The sequence below is a fragment of the Perognathus longimembris genome, chromosome 18 (genome assembly GCF_023159225.1).
Source record: "Perognathus longimembris pacificus isolate PPM17 chromosome 18, ASM2315922v1, whole genome shotgun sequence".
NCBI classification, from domain to species: Eukaryota; Metazoa; Chordata; class Mammalia; order Rodentia; family Heteromyidae; genus Perognathus; species Perognathus longimembris.
Window position 1 is genome coordinate 49,474,911 of NC_063178.1, and position 17,833 is coordinate 49,492,743.

Here is a 17,833-nt window from a genome sequence, read left to right on the forward strand (position 1 = left end):
CCAGCATCATGGAGCATCTTCTGTTTGCCTCTTGCAGCAAGTGCCTAGTTCTTTTTTTTTTTGGGGGGGGGGGGTGGTAGTACGGGAGGTCTACATCTTGAGATTGTAACTCAAGACTGCAGCCATGTTTATTCCTAAATTCCAGCTTGTATACAGTTTGACAATCAGGAAATAGCATAGGATTAACTAAGGTTTAAGAAAACAGGAAGGCCCTGAAATCGGTAAATAACAACAGAAAGTAAAACAAGATAGGGTTGAATGGTTTACATAACAGACTCTTGTTGACATAATAAAACATCTGGAGATTAATTCTGTCCTTCAATTAAACCATATCCTTGCATGTCCTTGAGATAACAACATAGCCAGAGGTTAGGATGAACTTTGTTGTTGGCTCCCTAAGCCGTGACCTTGCACGCCCTTGAGAGTAAGCCAGAAGTCAGGATGAATTTCGCTGTTGGCTCCCAATATTTCCCCCGTCTTTGTTTTAAAGAAGCGAACGCACCTGTCTTAGGTTGGGGGGGGGGGGTCGCCCAGCCTGCCTTACCCGTCCTGGGGATCTTCTTCAGAGCAAAGCTGAAGGCCCTGTCTTAGGACAGTCAAGCTGGCCCCGTCCTCAAACCGGTCTCTGGCTGCAGTTCCTCTCGGGCAAAAATTCATTTACTTGGAGCTTGACCATGTGCAGCTGACTGGCTAAACTCATGAAAGAGTTTTGCAATATGCGTATAATGCAAGGCAGGCATAGGAAAACCATCAGCAAAAGTATCCCTGGGCCAAGCAATGTCATTAGCAGCCCCTTAATGTTAGTTAAGGAAGGGACATACTGTTGAAGTTGCTCAAACAGTTCTTTTGCTGTTTCTGCCACTTTAGAGTCCAGAGGCAGAGCTTTTTACTAGAGCAGCTATTTGCTGATGGAGTTGAAAGAGATCTAAGGACAAATTATTATGGTGCCAAATACCATTTAGATGTGCTACAACTTGTTCCCAAGGATAGTTCGACCCATTATACTTATGGAGGGTCACACAAATAAAATCAAACCCAGCATGACATGACAGCACACCCGTTGCAAAGTTTGCAAGGCATGAATTTGTTCTCCCAGTGACAACACAGATTCATACAATGCTTCTAATTTTTGTTCTACTTTATCAATCCTGCCTTGAAAGTGCATGGCTTGTGTGATATTATGAGCAAGATGATTAACATAGTGAGCTGTCTGCACACTGTGTTAAAGCCACATTAGCCGCTGCAGCAGAGGCAGCTAAGGAAATAAAGGCTACAATGCCTGCTATTAATAGCCCTACAAATTGGTCTAGGGCACATAAGGTCTTTTAAATGTTTTACCACTTGAATACCTGTTTCTTCATACCAAGCTTCAGATATGTTTACAGTGTTATGCCCAAGTCGCAAGAAGACCACCAAGAAGACCACTGAGAGCCAGACGTTCCGAAATGTAAAAGCAAGGCAAGGCTTTATTCAAGCGAGCCATGGCTCGGAGCCTCGTCCTACACTCCAACGCAGCGGAGAATAGGAGGAAGCCCCCAAGCTGCAATTTCACAGAGCTTATAAAGGCAAAAAACAAAGTTACAGCAATCAGGTGTTCAAACAAGATTAGGATATGGGTACAAATCTGATTGGCTCAGGGCTCGAGGCATTCCGGGGAGGTAAGAGTTAAGTGGGGAGTTTCCTGACTAGCTGGGCCCTAATAAGCTTGTCCTGCTAGCCAGGATAATTGGTGGCCTGGGTTTGCTCACAGGGCAGGCTTATCTCAGGTTCACGTGGTAAAGTGGGGCCTGACTTCAAAATGGCTTTAGTCTGGCTCTTCATTTTCCCCCTTTTCTCTTTTGTACCTTGGGAGCCAATCATGGCTCCCTTCTGTCCATTTCAATGGCTTGCATGTCTAGGGGATGATATAGAGATAAGACATGGGCCAGTAGGGCCCAAAGTAGTAACCAAAGGGCCTGTCACCATTAATCACATGTATAGTCTCTGTACCTCTGTTTTGCATGCCTCTAGTTTATCCTGCCTCTTCTTCCCAAAAACAACTCTGGTCCCTTGGTTTTAAAGGGGGGCTGATGAGTGAAGATCATCCATCTTCTGTAACTTCTTCAGGCTGACTCAGGGGCGTTAACCTTACCTAGCCAGGAACCTATAACCTTAGTCTACTTTACCAAGAGACTGCAAGATTACTTCAAACTGGACAGGACTCCTGCTCACACCACTCGGGAAGTCGCTTATTCAGGTTCGGGTTCAAGTGATCTGGCACATTCCAGTTGCCTGTGGCCAGATCACATAAGTCTACTACTAAGTCTGGCGACCAGGTTCCTAAGGGGGCTTCCTTAGTTGCTAAAATAAGAGGGTCACCCCACTTTGGAGTGAGCTGCCAAAATAATTGGAAAGGCTGGTGAGGGTTAACGTCAACATTAGCCAGGGTAGCAAGAAAAGAAGGCAAAAAGAAAATTATAACATTATTCAATCTAACTTTCTTTTGAGGCGAAGGCGGGTGCTTGGAGACCTCCCATGTTCCACCATGGTAGTTATCGTCCAGGGAAAAGGGGTCAGTTGGCCTGGCATGGGAGCAATGGACGCAAGTGGCAATGCCGTCTACCTTGAGGGCGGTGGGCGTAGTCAGTAGCACGACGTAGGGTCCCTTCCACCATGGTTCTAAGGATTTGGGGTTATGCCTCCGGACAAACACCCAGTCCCCTGGTCTGAATAAATGGGGGTTAGGGACAGAAGCAGAATAATATAATGCCTTAAGTTGGGGCCACATATTCTTATGCGTGAGCTGCAAATAATCAAATTTACACAAAAATTCAGCATCATCCAAATCAGCAAGCAATTCAGTCTGAAGGCTAGGGATAATGGGCGGGGGGTGCCCATACATTATTTCAAAAGGAGTAAAGCCAAGCTGATAGGGGAGAATTTCTTACTCTAAACAGAGCAAAATGAGTGACACCCAGTATGCGCCAGTCTCTAAGGCCAATTTAGTTAAGGTCTCTTTTAGAGTCCAGTTCATTCTCTCTACCTGTACTGAACTCTGGGGTCTATAAGCACAATGCAATTTCCAATCCATCACCAGTGCAGCAGCTATTCCCTGACTTACTTTTGAGACGAAGGCTGGTCCGTAGTCCGACCCAATGGTGGATGGGAAGCCATACCTAGGTAGGATTTCTTCCAGGATCTTCTTAGCCACTACATTTGCGGTTTCATGCTTTGTTGGATAAGCTTCAACCCATCCTGAAAAGGTGTCTAGAAAAACTAGGAAATATTTGTATCCAAATTTTCCAGGTTTAATTTCTGTGAAATCTACTTCCCAATACACGCCTGGCCTATCCCCACTGTGGCGAGCTCCTTTAGTAACTGGCTGATTGGGGGCGTTGGTGAACTGACAGGCCTTGCAATTTTTAACAATATCTTCAATAAGTTGGTCTTCTTGTCTAATTTTCATTTGGAGTGTTGGAGAAAGTCCTGCATTCTTCGGGTTCCCATGTGAGAAGCTCAGTGGATTCTCTTAAGGATCCCCTTACCCAGCCCTTGTGGCAAGATAAGTTTCCTTCACAAGTTTTCCACCAGTCATTGTTTCCTTCTCTGTCCAGAGTTTTGTGGGCCATGGGAATCCTCCCCATCCACTCCAAGTCTTCTTGGGAATACTGGGGCACAGGAGGCAAAGCTCGTGGCTCTGGGTCTACTAGAGTCAATACTTCTCTGGGCTGAAGAGCTGCTTCCTTAGCTGCCTGGCCGGCCAGATTATTGCCTCTAGTCACTGAATCAACTCCCTTTTGATGACCCAGACAGTGCATAATGGCAATTTTTGCTGGTTCCCATAGGGCCTGGATGAGGCTTAAAATCTCCTGCTTGTTTCTAATGGTCTTTCCTTCGGCTGTCAGTAGCCCCCTCTCTTGGTAGATGGCTCCATGGATGTGCACGCTCGCAAAAGCGTACTGGCTGTCCATATAATATTTAGTCTCTTTCCTTTTCCCATCTGTAAGGCTTTTGTTAGTGCCACTAGTTCTGCTCTTTGTGCAGAAGTTCCCTGAGGGAGTGCCTCCACCCACACTATCTCAGTGTCTGTAGTAACCACAGCACCTGCATACCTTTTTCCATCCCAAATGAAGCTGCTGCCATCAGTGAACCAGGTGTGTGCGGCATGTGATATTGGCAAATCCAGCAAGTCTTGCCTGAGTCTATGTGCTTGGGCCAGGATCTGCTCACAATCATGCAGAGGTGCTTCCAGATCCAGATCCGGCAGCAGTGTTGCTGGGTTTAATGCTGTAGGTACACAGAAGCTGATATGTGCGGGGTTAAGTAACAAGGTCTGGTAATGGACCATGCGGGCCTTGCTCATCCACCACTCACGTGGTTGTTTTAGCACCCCCTCTAGAGTGTGTGGAGTGGCCACAGTCAGGTTCTGTCCCAGAGTCTACTTATCTGCATCTTTTACCAAGAGGGTTACTGAAGCTATTATTCTTAAGCACGGAGGCCACCCAGCGGCGACAGGATCCAATTTCTTTGACAAGTAGGTGATTGGTCATTTCCAAGGCCCAATTGGCTGGGTGAGCACCCCTTTTGCTATTCCTTTATTTTCAGCCATGAATAATGTGAATGGTTTATTCATGTCAGGTAGGCCTAAGGCAGGGGCTTCCAGAAGGCTTTTCTTGATTGCCTCAAAGGCTTTTTGCATCTGCTCAGTCCAATGAAATGCTGAGAGGTTTTTGGTGGCTTCATGTAGAGGCTTGGCCATCTCAGTGAACCCAGGTATCCACCTCCGGCAAAAGCCCGCTGTTCCCAGGAACTCTCACTTGTCTGGCTGACTTGGGTGCAGGGATTTTAGCACAATCTCTTTACGTGCATCTGACAGCCAACACTTGCCCTCTTTTAATATGAAGCAGAGATAGGTGACGTCAGGTTTACAAATGTGTGCCTTTTTAGTGGAGGCCCTATAGCCCAAGTTGCCAAGAGTCTTTAAGAGCCTAGCTGTTCCCTTTAGACAGCTATTTTGGTCTGGAGCGGCTATTAACAAATCATCTACATATTGCAATAGACTTAGTCCAGTATTTTTGGAGCAGTACTCACTCAGGTCTTCATGTAACACCTTGTCAACGATGGTAGGCGAATTCTTTAATCCTTGAGGCAGCCTGGTCCAGGTCAATTGACCGCTTATCCTGATCTCAGGATCATGCCAAGTAAATGCAAAGTAGCTTTGGCTCTGTGGGGCTAAGGGCATGCTAAAGAAAGCATCCTTTAGATCCAACACAGTATACCACACTTGGCTCAGTGACAGGGAGCTCAGCAGGGTATATGGGTTTGGGACTGTTGGATGAATGTCCATTACTCTCTTGTTAACTTCTCTCAAGTCTTGCACTGGTCTGTAATAATTAGAATTAGGCTTTTTTACAGGCAACAGCGGAGTATTCCAGGCTGACTGGATGGGCTCCAGGACTCCTATATCTAACAATTTTCTGATGTGAGGAATGATCCCCTTCTTTGCTTCTAGTGACATAGGGTACTGGTGAACTTTTACTGGGTCGCCCCCGGCTTTGAGTTCCACAAAGATTGGAGGACGATGTTTTGTCAGTCCTGTTCCCCCAGTTTCTGCCCATGCTTGGGGAAACGCCCGTAGCCACTCATTTTCCGGAGACTCAGGCTTGGGATGCTGGTATAGCTTATACTCCTCTTCTAACTTGCTAGTTATTAGTATACTAATAGGCTTTTCTCTTGAGTTCGTCACAGAAGCCCCACTGCCTGTGAACTGTATCTGAGCTTTCATTTTTGTTAAGAGGTCTTGTCCAAGCAATGAATAGGGGCAGTCAGGGATGACTAAAAACGAGTGGGTTACCTGGCCCACTCCCAAGTCCACTGTCCTTTGAGTAGTCCATTTATAGGGTTTAGTGCCTGTCGCACCTTGGACCCATGTTATTTTAGTGGACATTGGCCCTCTCGTGGCTAGCAATACTGAATTTTCTGCTCCCATATCTACCATGAACATGACTGGATTCCCCTCCACTTTCAGTGTTATCCTGGGCTCAGGGAGCGGGTCTGAGCCCCGAGTCCCTCAGTCATTGTCCTCAGCCAGCTCTAAGGCTGCCAACATTCTTAATTCTACTTTCTGTTTTTTCTCCTTTTTCTTGGCTAGCTCTGGGCAGTTTTTTTTTTTTTTTTTTTTTTTTGGCCAGTCCTGGGCCTTGGACTCAGGGCCTGAGCACTGTCCCTGGCTTCTTCCTGCTCAAGGCTAGCACTCTGCCACTTGAGCCACAGCGCCACTTCTGGCCGTTTTCTGTATATGTGGTGCTGGGGAATCGAACCTAGGGCCTCGTGTATCCGAGGCAGGCACTCTTGCCACTAGGCTATATCCCCAGCCCCTCTGGGCAGTTTTTGACCCAATGCCCCTCTTCCTTGCAATAGGCACACTGATTCTTCCCCACTCTTTTTTGGTTTTGTTTTTTGTTTATTAATTGAACATAAAATTTTTTTGCAAGGTGTTGTGTAAAAAGGGTACAGTTACATAGTAGGGCAGTGTGTACATTTCTTGTGCTATCTTACGTCCTGTTTTTCTATCCCTTCTCTAGGTCAGGTAGACATATATACAGTATACAATGTATCAAGAACATATATAGTATTCACAGACTTGGTCTCAACTGTCTCTCCGTCTCCTTTGGTTAACAGTCATATATCAGGGAGATCATGCCCCTTTGTTTTCTGTGTTCTAGGCTTGTCTCGCTCAACATTATTTGTTCGAGTTGTGACCATTTCCCTGCGAATAACAATATTTCACCATTCCTAGTCGCTATGTAGTATTCCATTGTGTATAAGTACAATATTTTTTGGATCCATTCGTCTGTTGAGGGGCATCTGGGTTGTTTCCATATTTTGGCTATTGTGAATTGTGCCACGATAAACATGGAAGTACAAATGTCTTTTTGATATCTTGGGTTTTGCTGTTTAGGATATCTCTTGTCTTTGTCCATTAGTTCCTGGATTAGTCTGCCCTGTAGCTTCACCTTTTCTTGGAGTGTGGTCATTTTCTGGTTGTTGTCAGCTGCTTCATTGTCCAGGCGACAGATTCTGGATTCCATATGGTCCATTCTTTGTGTTGGGGTTTCAATTGAGGAGTTTATGGATGTCAGAGAGCTATTTATGGTTGTCATATCAGCTCTGATCGTGGAAATTTCTTCCTTTAAAGAGTTGTATTTTAAATCTATTTTTTCATGCATTTCAATTCTCAGGATGTGAAGATCTTCATTAAAAGAGGCTTGCATTGTATCCATTTTTGCTTCCATTTCTTTAAAGGAGGCTTGCATTCCATTTTTGCTTCCATTTCTTTCTTGGCTTCCTGGGTGTCCTTCAAGATTTCCGCTCTAAATTCCTGAGATTGTTTTCTGATTTCATTTCTGACCTTTCCATCATTCCTGTTAACATGGCCTCATTTGCTTTTTTAATCTACATCTCCTCTTCAGTCGTACTGCTTTTTGGAGCTGGCGAGTTGGATTGCCCTTTGATGAACTGTGTTATGTTTCTTTGTGATTTCCACATCTGGAGATCTGTGGATGGCTTTTCAGGTTTGGTTTGTAGCTCTTCTCTCCCTCCTGTGTAGGCATGTCTATGGCAGCAGGTGCTGCCGCTGTGGCCCCACCCACCAGTGAGGGGTATATTGCTTACATTTTTTCTTATATATTTTTCATTCCTTCTATTTAACATGTACTTAATCTTTATTCAAATTTTTGGTGTCCAATTTTTGAGCTAAGTGCTAGGCGAAGGGCTAAGTGTACACATAATAACACATAACACTGTTAAATTCTCTTCTTCTGCTACATCCATCCCAGAAGCATGTTCAGGCACCCAGAAGGGGAGCAGCAGGTATTACCAAGATAGCCTGAAGAAATCACAGAGAGGCAAGAGGAGGCCTTTCATCTAAGAGGATAAAATCCTAGATGATTCTCGAGAGTAGTTTTACTGTGACTACAATGAGGGGAAAAGGGGAAAAGAACAGCAAAGAGAAAAGGAGATGGGGGAGGGGAATGAAAAGTGGAGAGAGTGGAGTAGGAGAGAGGGACAGACAGAGATGTAAGAGACAGAGGGAAACAGGATTCAATGTATTGTTACTCTGGGTATGCACAGAAGGCAGATTATTGACAATAAATGTTTAGGAATTTTGTTTTTACTAACCAGATGTTATTTCTTTCGGTTTCTTTTTTTGCATTTTTTTTTATTATTGTAAAGTGATGTACAGAGGAATTACAATTACAAACATCATAGAAATATTACATTTCTTTTTGGACAATTTCACCCCATGCATCTCTCTGTCCCAGTTTTTCCTTCCCATCCTCACCCACAATTTTTATGCTTCCTTTTCAACACAGTGTCCAGCGAGTACCACTGTTTCATTTGTTTACCGTTGGAACCTCCATTTCTGTGCCCCCACTTACACTCCTAAAGACAATAAATGAATGAACAAGACCAAAGGGAATGAAAACAAAAATAATAACCATGTAAAACAAACCGTTGTTTCCCTTTACTTGAATTTGTTACAGTAAATAGCATTTTATGATAGGATGCACATAGCTATTGTGCCTTTGTGTTCCTCTCCTAAGACTGAATTCCATTGCTCTCACTCTGTTGGAATGCCTAAAGACAAAGTGTATTGGGCTCATCCTTTAATGTTTTAGTGTCAGTCTTGCAGCTTGTACTCAGGGCCTGTTTACTGTACCTGAGATTTTTTTTAATATGCTCATGGCTAATACTCTACTACTTGAGCCACACATCTACTTCAGACTTCTTGGTGATAGACTGGAGATACGAGTCTAACAGACTATTATGACCATTCTGGCTTTGAACCAAAATCCTCAGATCTTAGTCTCCTGAGAGAAGATAGGATTAGAGGCATGAGTCACTGGGTGCCTGGCTATTTCTTCCTGTTTTTATCCACGCCCAAGAAGATTTTTGTGCTTCCTCAAAGTGCTGCTGAATATGATAGATCAGCCATACCTTTTGATTTAGTTCCAGTAGAATATCACACTCTTTTTGTTAGGTGCCAGAGAGCTGTCTAAAGTCTGCATTTTCTATAGCACAGCTTTTATTTTGTTAATTTTAAGTCTCAGTGAGCTGCCAGTATTGTATGAGTTTGAGCAAAGCTTTTCAAACTTTGTATACATACAGTATTTCTTTAATCAATGAATAGAATATTCTTGTTTTATTTTTATTTGCTAAGCAATTAATGACGCAGAGAGGGGGGAGTTTTCTGTAGATTTTATTGAACTTTTGTGGGGAATTTTGTTTTTAATTATTTCAAATTAAATTGCATTTGTGTTGGTGAATTGGAATAAATTAAGGAAATGCAGAGATCTTGATGAAATTGTTTTGTGAATATTGCTCTAGTGGAGACTTTACACAGTATCCCAAATCTCATGTACACATATTACCGTGTCCTTGTGTAAAATGAAAAATGTTATTTGTTCAATGTAAAAGCACAAAATATAATTTCATGCTGTACTTGACAGTCTTGATGTCTCATGATTATTTTGCTACTAGGTCACCTCAAACTTCTCATTTTATGGGTCTCTTAAATCACAACATCTGATTTACACTTGCTTCTTATAAAGGACGTCTTTTGATTTATGATATATAGCCCCACATTGTTTTGCCAAGTCACGAGACTACCACCAAGAAGGCCACCGACACTCAGACATTCCGAAATGCAAAAGCAAGCCAAGGCTTTATTTAAGCGAGCTGCAACTCGGGCCACGTCCTACCCACCGACACAATGGAGGTTAGGAGGAAGCCCCGAGTTGTGATTACACAGGGTTTATATACGCAAAAACCAAAGTTACAACAATCAGGTGTTCAAGCAAGCAAGATTAGGACACAGGTACAAATCTGATTGGCTAAGGGCTCGAGGCATTCTGGGGGAAGTCAGAGTTAAGCATTCCCAGCGGTTAGAGTTCTAGATCGACTGGGCCCTAATGGGCTTGTCCTGGGTCTGCTCACAGGGCCGGCTTATCTCAGGTTCACGTGGTAAAGTGGGGTTCACGTGGTAAAGTGGGGTTCACGTGGTAAAGTGGGACCTGACTTCAAAGTCTGGCACTTCAACATCACATGATAACATCTACTCCTATGCTTTAAAGAAGTATTTTGAGGATAAATCACAAAGCATTATGGTGAACAATATATAGGGGGAAAAGCCAGACTATCCCTTTCAGCCCTGTATTTGGAAATAGCTGATTCTCTCATTAGAACAGAGGAGACAATGCGGAGCATCGCACCCAGGGAAGAACACAATCTGGAAGAGATCACAAAGGAAAATGACAATGAGTTCAAACATTTCAAAGTCGACCCAGTGAGGAAGGAAAGCAGTGACTCTTCTTTAGCTTAGAAAAGAAACTGTACCTGGCTCCTCAGAATATGAGTACAATTTCAAAGGAAGATAATTAGCTGTTTTTCTCATTCTCCCTGTCCTAGAAAAAAAAATCAAGGAAATAATTATAAGAAAATCACTCCAAATAACTTTTAAAATCGCTAGGCCAAAAGCTGAATTGAGTTAGAAATGTAGAGAGGTCCAAGGCACACTGGCCTCATAGAAAATGATCAGAGGACAGGATTGTTTCTATTTGGTTGTGTGTGTATATGTGTGCACACGCGTGTGTGTGCACACGTGTGTGCTCTTCTCTATCAGTCTAACTACCCCTTTGTTTTCTCTACATTCAAGACTCCACCTGGTCTTCCACCAGTACCTGTAGTCAAGGTAACAGGTCACCGCTCACCTGCATGACAGTGGAGGGCCTCTAGGCTCTGAGATCACTTCTTCCTCCTCTGAGGTCACTCCTTCATTCACTTCAGTCATGCCTCCTTTCCTTCCCTTATGGAATCTCTCTCCATGAGTAGTCAGGCAACTATGTGCTAGGCCCTACTCTGGAGTAGAGCTCAGAAGTTTGGCCCTCCCAAAAAAACTATTTTCTGCCTGAACCACATGGCTGTCTACTTTCACCAACCATATATAAATATACATACACCTATGCATGTGTATATATATATATGCATATATATACATACATACATATATTCTCTCTCTCCAAATATGTATATATGTGTGTGTGTTGTGTTTGTTTTGTAACAACTAATCTCTATATACATACATACGGAGAGAGAGCCCTAGCCTAGTTTGTGTGTGTGTGTATGTGTGTGTGCATGTGTCTATGCTCAGTGGCTGGAGAAATGCCATTACATGCTTATTTTATGTAATGTGTAAGGAAAACCAGCTCCTTCACAGATAATCTTGTGTCTGGCTAGAGTCTCTCCTTCTTTCAGAATACTTCTCTGTCTATAGGTTAAGGCTGTTCCTTCCAGAAGGAATCTGGTACTCTCTTCATGAATAAGTCTTCTTTATCTCATGCACATAGCAATTGAACCTTTGTCGTCCTCTTATCTAAAATCCTGTATTGTTTATCATGTTGAAGTGAATTTTTTTTACTTTTACCATCGAGTGTTTTTAATTATAAATTTACAGGCATAGTATAGTTACAACAAATGAGGAAAGCTATGAAACCTGGGATTTACTTGGGTCTGGCTTACTTTGCTTAATATATATTTTTTCAAAGTCCTCCCATTTCCTCCCAAATGGTACAATATCTTTTTTTGTGATGGAAGTGTAGAATTCCATTGTGTACATATGCTACATTTTCTTTGTTTATTCATCCACTGAAGGGCTTTTCTCAGCGTCCTGGAAGCAAAGGCTAGCTGCAGAGGCTCTTATGGCTTATGAGTGAGCTACGTTCCCTCTGGCTGCAAAGGTCCCACAGGAGGCCAAGGAATGTGCTCATTGAATGGCTCCACTCACAGAGTTTCTTTCTCTGTGATCGTACTTGCACCTCTCTTCTCCTAAATACTATGTCCAGGAAGGCTTAAGCTGCAAATGACCATCTTTTTTTTTTTTACCTTGTTTTTCTAGCCCCCAAATATTAAAGAGCTAAAGCTTAAGATAAAGCACTACAGGACAAAGAACAACTACAATGAAAAATTTTGTACAGCAGCAAATAAAAGGAAGAATTGGCAAAGGGGATTATATCAAACTAAAACCTTTGTCACATGAAGTAAAGAGCCAACAGACAATATATGGCCTACAGATTTTGCATATTAAACACATGGTAAGGGTTTCATAACCAGAATATGCTGGAAGCACAGAAACAAACTCCTAAGGAATAAAATGGGCAACTGACTAATTGGAAATTAAACTTAAAGACATTTCTCAAAATCAGAAGTATACATGGCTCACAAAAGTATACAAAAATATACTAAACATCTTTGGGATAAGGAAAATGCAAAGCCAAATGACACTGAATTTTATCTAGTTTACTGAATTTCTAGTTTACTGAATTTTGTCTAGTTTACTATCTAGTAACAAATGCTGCCAAGAATGAAGAAAGAGCACACTTACACACGAATCATGGGAATTTAATTTCATCCATTATGGAAATCTGTATGTATATTCCACAAAAAACTATGAAAATATTTATGGTATTAATCACAGCCATTACCTTGTGAGGCTGAGGCCCATTGCATACATACATGTACATGTCTCAATAAGACCTCTGCACATATGCTACCAAGAATTTTTAAATTCAGTGATAAAATCTTGTATAATGCAATGAATATACAGGTATAATAGACCAGTATCAATCTCATTAGAAAGGTTTTTTTTTTTTTACATTCTTCATTTTAAAATTTCTTGTACTGTTAAGTCCTTCATGTTTTTGTGATAGCCACAGCATGGTTTTGGGCGAGTGTAACATAATGCACAGCCAACATTGCAGGTATGCACAGAGTGTGTTCACTGCCTTGATGTACCTGTCTTCTCCAGGATGACTAAAGTCTCTCTATGCAATTTGGGTTTAATATATTTTGACAAGAGGAAAACATAGAATTAAGAATAATTTCATCAATTATGTTCTCAGAGAAGTGTATCAGGAAAGTAATCTTTTCTATGTTAGAAAGTTTAGTAAAAATGACCTGTTGGAAGGTAAAAGTTCAGGATGAAAACAAACAACTCAATTTTGGCATTGGCCTTGACTTTTTGAAGATAAATGGCAGCATTGCTGCTTCCTCGGGCAATAGTAACCGGGTGCATTTTTGGAGGGCTGTGTACATAGAATTCCTACTGAAACCTGCTTGAATCAACTAGTAATATCTGATGGATGTAATGGACTTTGAGTGTGTGAACTGACGCTGTGGATACAATGTACTAATAATTTTGGTTGATATCTCATTGGCACAGATTGTATTCTGGCCATTTCCATGCACCATCTGATGCAATCCAGTTGCTTCATCCCAAATAGCTTTCATGCAAAAAGTTTCTGGGCACAGATGTAGAATAAAATATATCAAAAATAACTTCATCCCAAGCCTCACTATCTGTGATCTTAGAGGAAATCATAGTAGCTGCGATGAAGAAGGAGAATGGCATGTTTTCCAAAAAATATTTTTTTTCTTGGATGCAAGGCCTCAGATGCAGAGCCCCAGGGAAGCACTTTACACATTGTTCCTGGGTATTCACTAGAAGCTACAATGAAAGATGGACAACAGTGTATATCTCTGTCAATAAAAATTACATGTACACCTATACAAATTTACGAATATACATACCAGACACTGTGGGCCTCACTTCCAGAGAGAATTTCACGTTGGCAGATGCTTCAGGGATGTGCCCTTTCATTTTCCCGTTCCATCTTCTCCACCTCCCCCTCCTTGTCAGGTCCTTGGCCGGCTCTCGCTGCTTTTCCAAGATGAAGTAGGGAGCACTCATGGATGGCGATATGATGATTGCTGGGTTTTTCCCGCTCTACACCTTAGGAAGAGATCACAGTAACAGCAATCCTTCCAAATATGAAGAGAACACGCTGTAAGTAACACAGTGTTGTATTTCCATTTCCTCTTTCGTTCTCAGGATGGGCAACAGCTGAAGGAACTAGATGCATAAAGAAATGCTGTCTGTCTTCTTTAACCTAACCTCCCATCCGTCATAGGAAAGAGCTCAGTTTAATTATTTTATCCTGTAACTCTTGTTGAGTAATTTCCTGCGTGCGAATCAGATAGGAATCTGGTTTCCTTTCACACATAGCTTTTCCTTTCCATGTCTGTTAAGCTCTGCACTTTATATCCATGTCCCTGAATCTTCACCATCACAGCTGTCACCATGGATGAAGTGATGTTATGACAAACAACCTTAGTAGAAAGAGTACAGAACTAAAAGGCTTCAAACACATTTCCTACCTCACAACCCATTGGTCTGAGAAGATTTCTTTGGTTACTCTTATAATTTGAGGACAATGATAAAATGCTTCTTCCACTCTAGTGGTTTATGGCTGTAAATCTAACTACTCAGGAAGCTGATAGCTGAAGATTGAGATGTGAAGCCAGCCCAGGCATGAAAATACATGAGAATTTTATCACCAATTAATCACTCAGAATTTTGAACAGTAGGTGTGTCTCATGTGACAGAGTGCTAACCTTTAGCAGAAAACTTTGAGGACAATGAATTCAGACTCTTGGTTTCAAACCATAACACACAGGTGCACATGCTCACACACATTCCATCTCTCTTTCTGTGTCAGGCTCTCTGTCTCTCCTCTCTCCCTTTGTGTAGGCATGTAGTTACAGTTTCAAACTAGGCACTGTATCATTATTTCGTGCCAGATATATACCCCAAAATCCAAGTGTTTGCACGCAGTATCAATGACCCCTAGAGAACAATTTCATCTGCACAAAACAAGGTCTACTTTTCTTATGCACATTCGTGTCCTTGGCTTTTGATCTGCACTAGAGAGCATCACTAATTAATGACTGTACAACATAAGAGAGAAAAAAAGCAGAGAAAAGAAAAATGGCTATGAGTAATTTCAAGAAATTCTAGCAGTCTATTTGCTTCCTGTTGCGCAAGAAAATGTCATTGCTTGTATCATTTGTACTATTTTTCAATTGCTGGTGTGATAATTGTAGCCCGAGGTTGCTGGCCACCATCAAGAGCAAAGGTGGATCGGATAACAATTTATCTTTTCCCTGTTATAGGAGATATATATGTTTGCTTATCTTTCTTTCTATCATGCTTGTCTTGGGAACCCGAGGCTTGGGAAATGTCCCTGAGCTTTTGTTTTTGTAGACTCCCCTCTTTATTTTATTGATTATTACTGCTGGATTTGCAATACTTGCAAAACTGTTTGGTGTAAGTGAACTGAACACCTCAGGAGGGGAAAGGGTAAGGGGGAGGGGGAGGGGGGTATGAGGGACATGGTAACAAACAGTACAAGAAATGTATCCAATGCCTAACGTATAAAACTGTAACCTCTCTGTACATCAGTTTTATAATAAAAACTTAAAGAAGAGAGAAATAAACAAAACAGTGAGACAGAAAAATACAGCTCTGGCCTTTCAACTATTTGCTCCTGAATAAAGCCTCATCTCTATGATGATAATTTCCAGCTCCTGCCATACAGGCAGGTGTGAGACAGAAGCCAGGTCAGCATCCTGGGCAGGCAACACTCTCCACTGGTCCAAGTACTGCCCACCCACCTGTGGTTCTTACTTGACCAGCAGGTTATTTCTCCCATAAGTAAAAATGGCAAGGGGAGAAAATTCAGGTAATGGTGGAGAGAAAAATGGCTGAACCTCTGCGACAACTAAATCACATATTAATACAGCCAGGTAAAGAAGGAAGGGAGATATAAATAGGGAACACTGTACAATCCATAGGGAAATCAGATCCCTGGCAGAGGTTAGCTAGCCCTGAACATCACTAGAGCCAACCCTTCATTTTCACAGAGGGGGAAAATAGAGGCTCAGAGAAAGAAAGGGAACATAGCTGTAAGGGCAGAAGCAGAAGCAGAGTGGGTCACCCTTGTATGCACTGCCACACTGTTGCTCCACTAGGGAATGAGTGATGGAACCAACATGAGCTATAATGCCCCCCAGAGGCCCGGCTCACTGCAGCAAACTCCAATTGAGGTAATAGTGATGCCTGTGAATAGACATCCAAATGGTTATGAAAAGAAAGACAAACAAGGGGGAAGGGGGAAGGAGGCAGGAGGTAACAAACAGTACAAGAAATGTATCCAATGCCTAATATATGAAACTGTAATCTCTCTGTACATCAGTTTGACAATCAAAAAAATTTTTTAAAAGACAAGCAAACACTAGAAACTGAGGGGCATGGGGGCTTATGGGGAAATGGCAAGGAATTCTTACTGGGTTCATTGAAGAGACTTTGGGAATGGAATATGCTCATGAATGAAATTGAGAAACATAACAAAGACAGAAAAAGATCATCACACTATTGAAGAAGAATTAAGCATTGGAGGAAATTAAGGAATAAGATGGCCCCAAGATGACACCAGACAGGGGTCTCTTACTATATGTAAAGAATAAAGGACAGGAGGGAGAGGGGCCAGGAGGGAAAAAACTGGGAGGAAATGAGAGGGTGACACTATTCAAAAAGAAATATATTCAATGCCTGACTTATGTGACTGTAACCCTTCTGTATATCACCTTTACCATAATTTTTAAAAAAAATAAAGGAATTCAGCTTTGCATAGCAAAAAAAAAAAGTTCAGTGCTTGGACAGTGTGTAAATATATATTCTGAGTTACTATTTCCTCTTGTAGATTTGATACCTTCTATCATTGCATAACAAATTTTCTACTTTTCATTTCTTTCATTGAAGTCTACGTGTGTGACATACTGCAAAATCTCCTGTTTTCTTTTGGCTTTTATTGGCCTGAACAGCCTATGCCACACCTTTCTTGGGATCATTGAGGACCTCTGGTGTTGAAGTATCTTGGAATCAACCTATCATTTGGCTCTGAGTTTTTGTTCATTCAGCCATTCTACTTCTCACAGGTAGCATTTTCTGCATTTCCACTTCCAGTCATTGTTGACATCAGGTCTCATTATTACCATTATGTAATTTGTTCTCCAGATTTATTGACGCTTCTTCCACTCTTTCTCTACTTTTTGGAACCTCCGTGGTTATTGAGTCTAATAGTAATGTATTTTTATTTCTGAATTATGAGTATTAATTTCTCTATTACAAATGTTCTCATAATTAAGGAGAAAGCTATTTTGGGATAATTACATTAACCTAGGATAATAATACGGATGATAGAAAAAGAGACAAACAGTTACACAAGTAATAGATCACAATCCATGAGTAAATGTACTGATCTGTATAATGAAATATTTAAATATTTAAATTAAATATTAAAATCAGATACAAATTGCAACTGCATTGTATTCCTCCCACCATTTTTAGTATTGGAGATCTAATTTTACATTGTTCTACAGTAATTATGACACAAAGTTATTTTAATTTTCCTTCTGCATAAGAATTGTGTATTGGTTTGCTAACACATTTACATGCTTAGAACATTCTCAGCCCCCTTATGTACATATCCTAATGGGTAAGTTTTATACATTCGTGTATATTTTTCCAGTTCATTAGTTGTTCTGCCTTTTGGCCTGAATATTTCTTGTAGAACAAGTCTGGTGAAATATAGTCTCTTAATTGTGCTTGTCTGGAAATAACTTGTTGTACATATATGTACATATATATGTAGGCAATATATATGTATACATATATATATAAATTGCCTTAGGCAATTATTGTTTTGCCTTAGATATCTTGTTTGCATTCCTATCTACATTAGGAACTTTAAATTCTGTCACTGCATATAAGAACAAGCATTTATATGTTTTGGCTTTCATAAACATCTCCTGAATCTCTCAAATGTTAATATTTGTTTTTTAAAACATTGTTGCCAACGTTGGCAAAACGTTTTCAATATATATTCATGGTTACTTT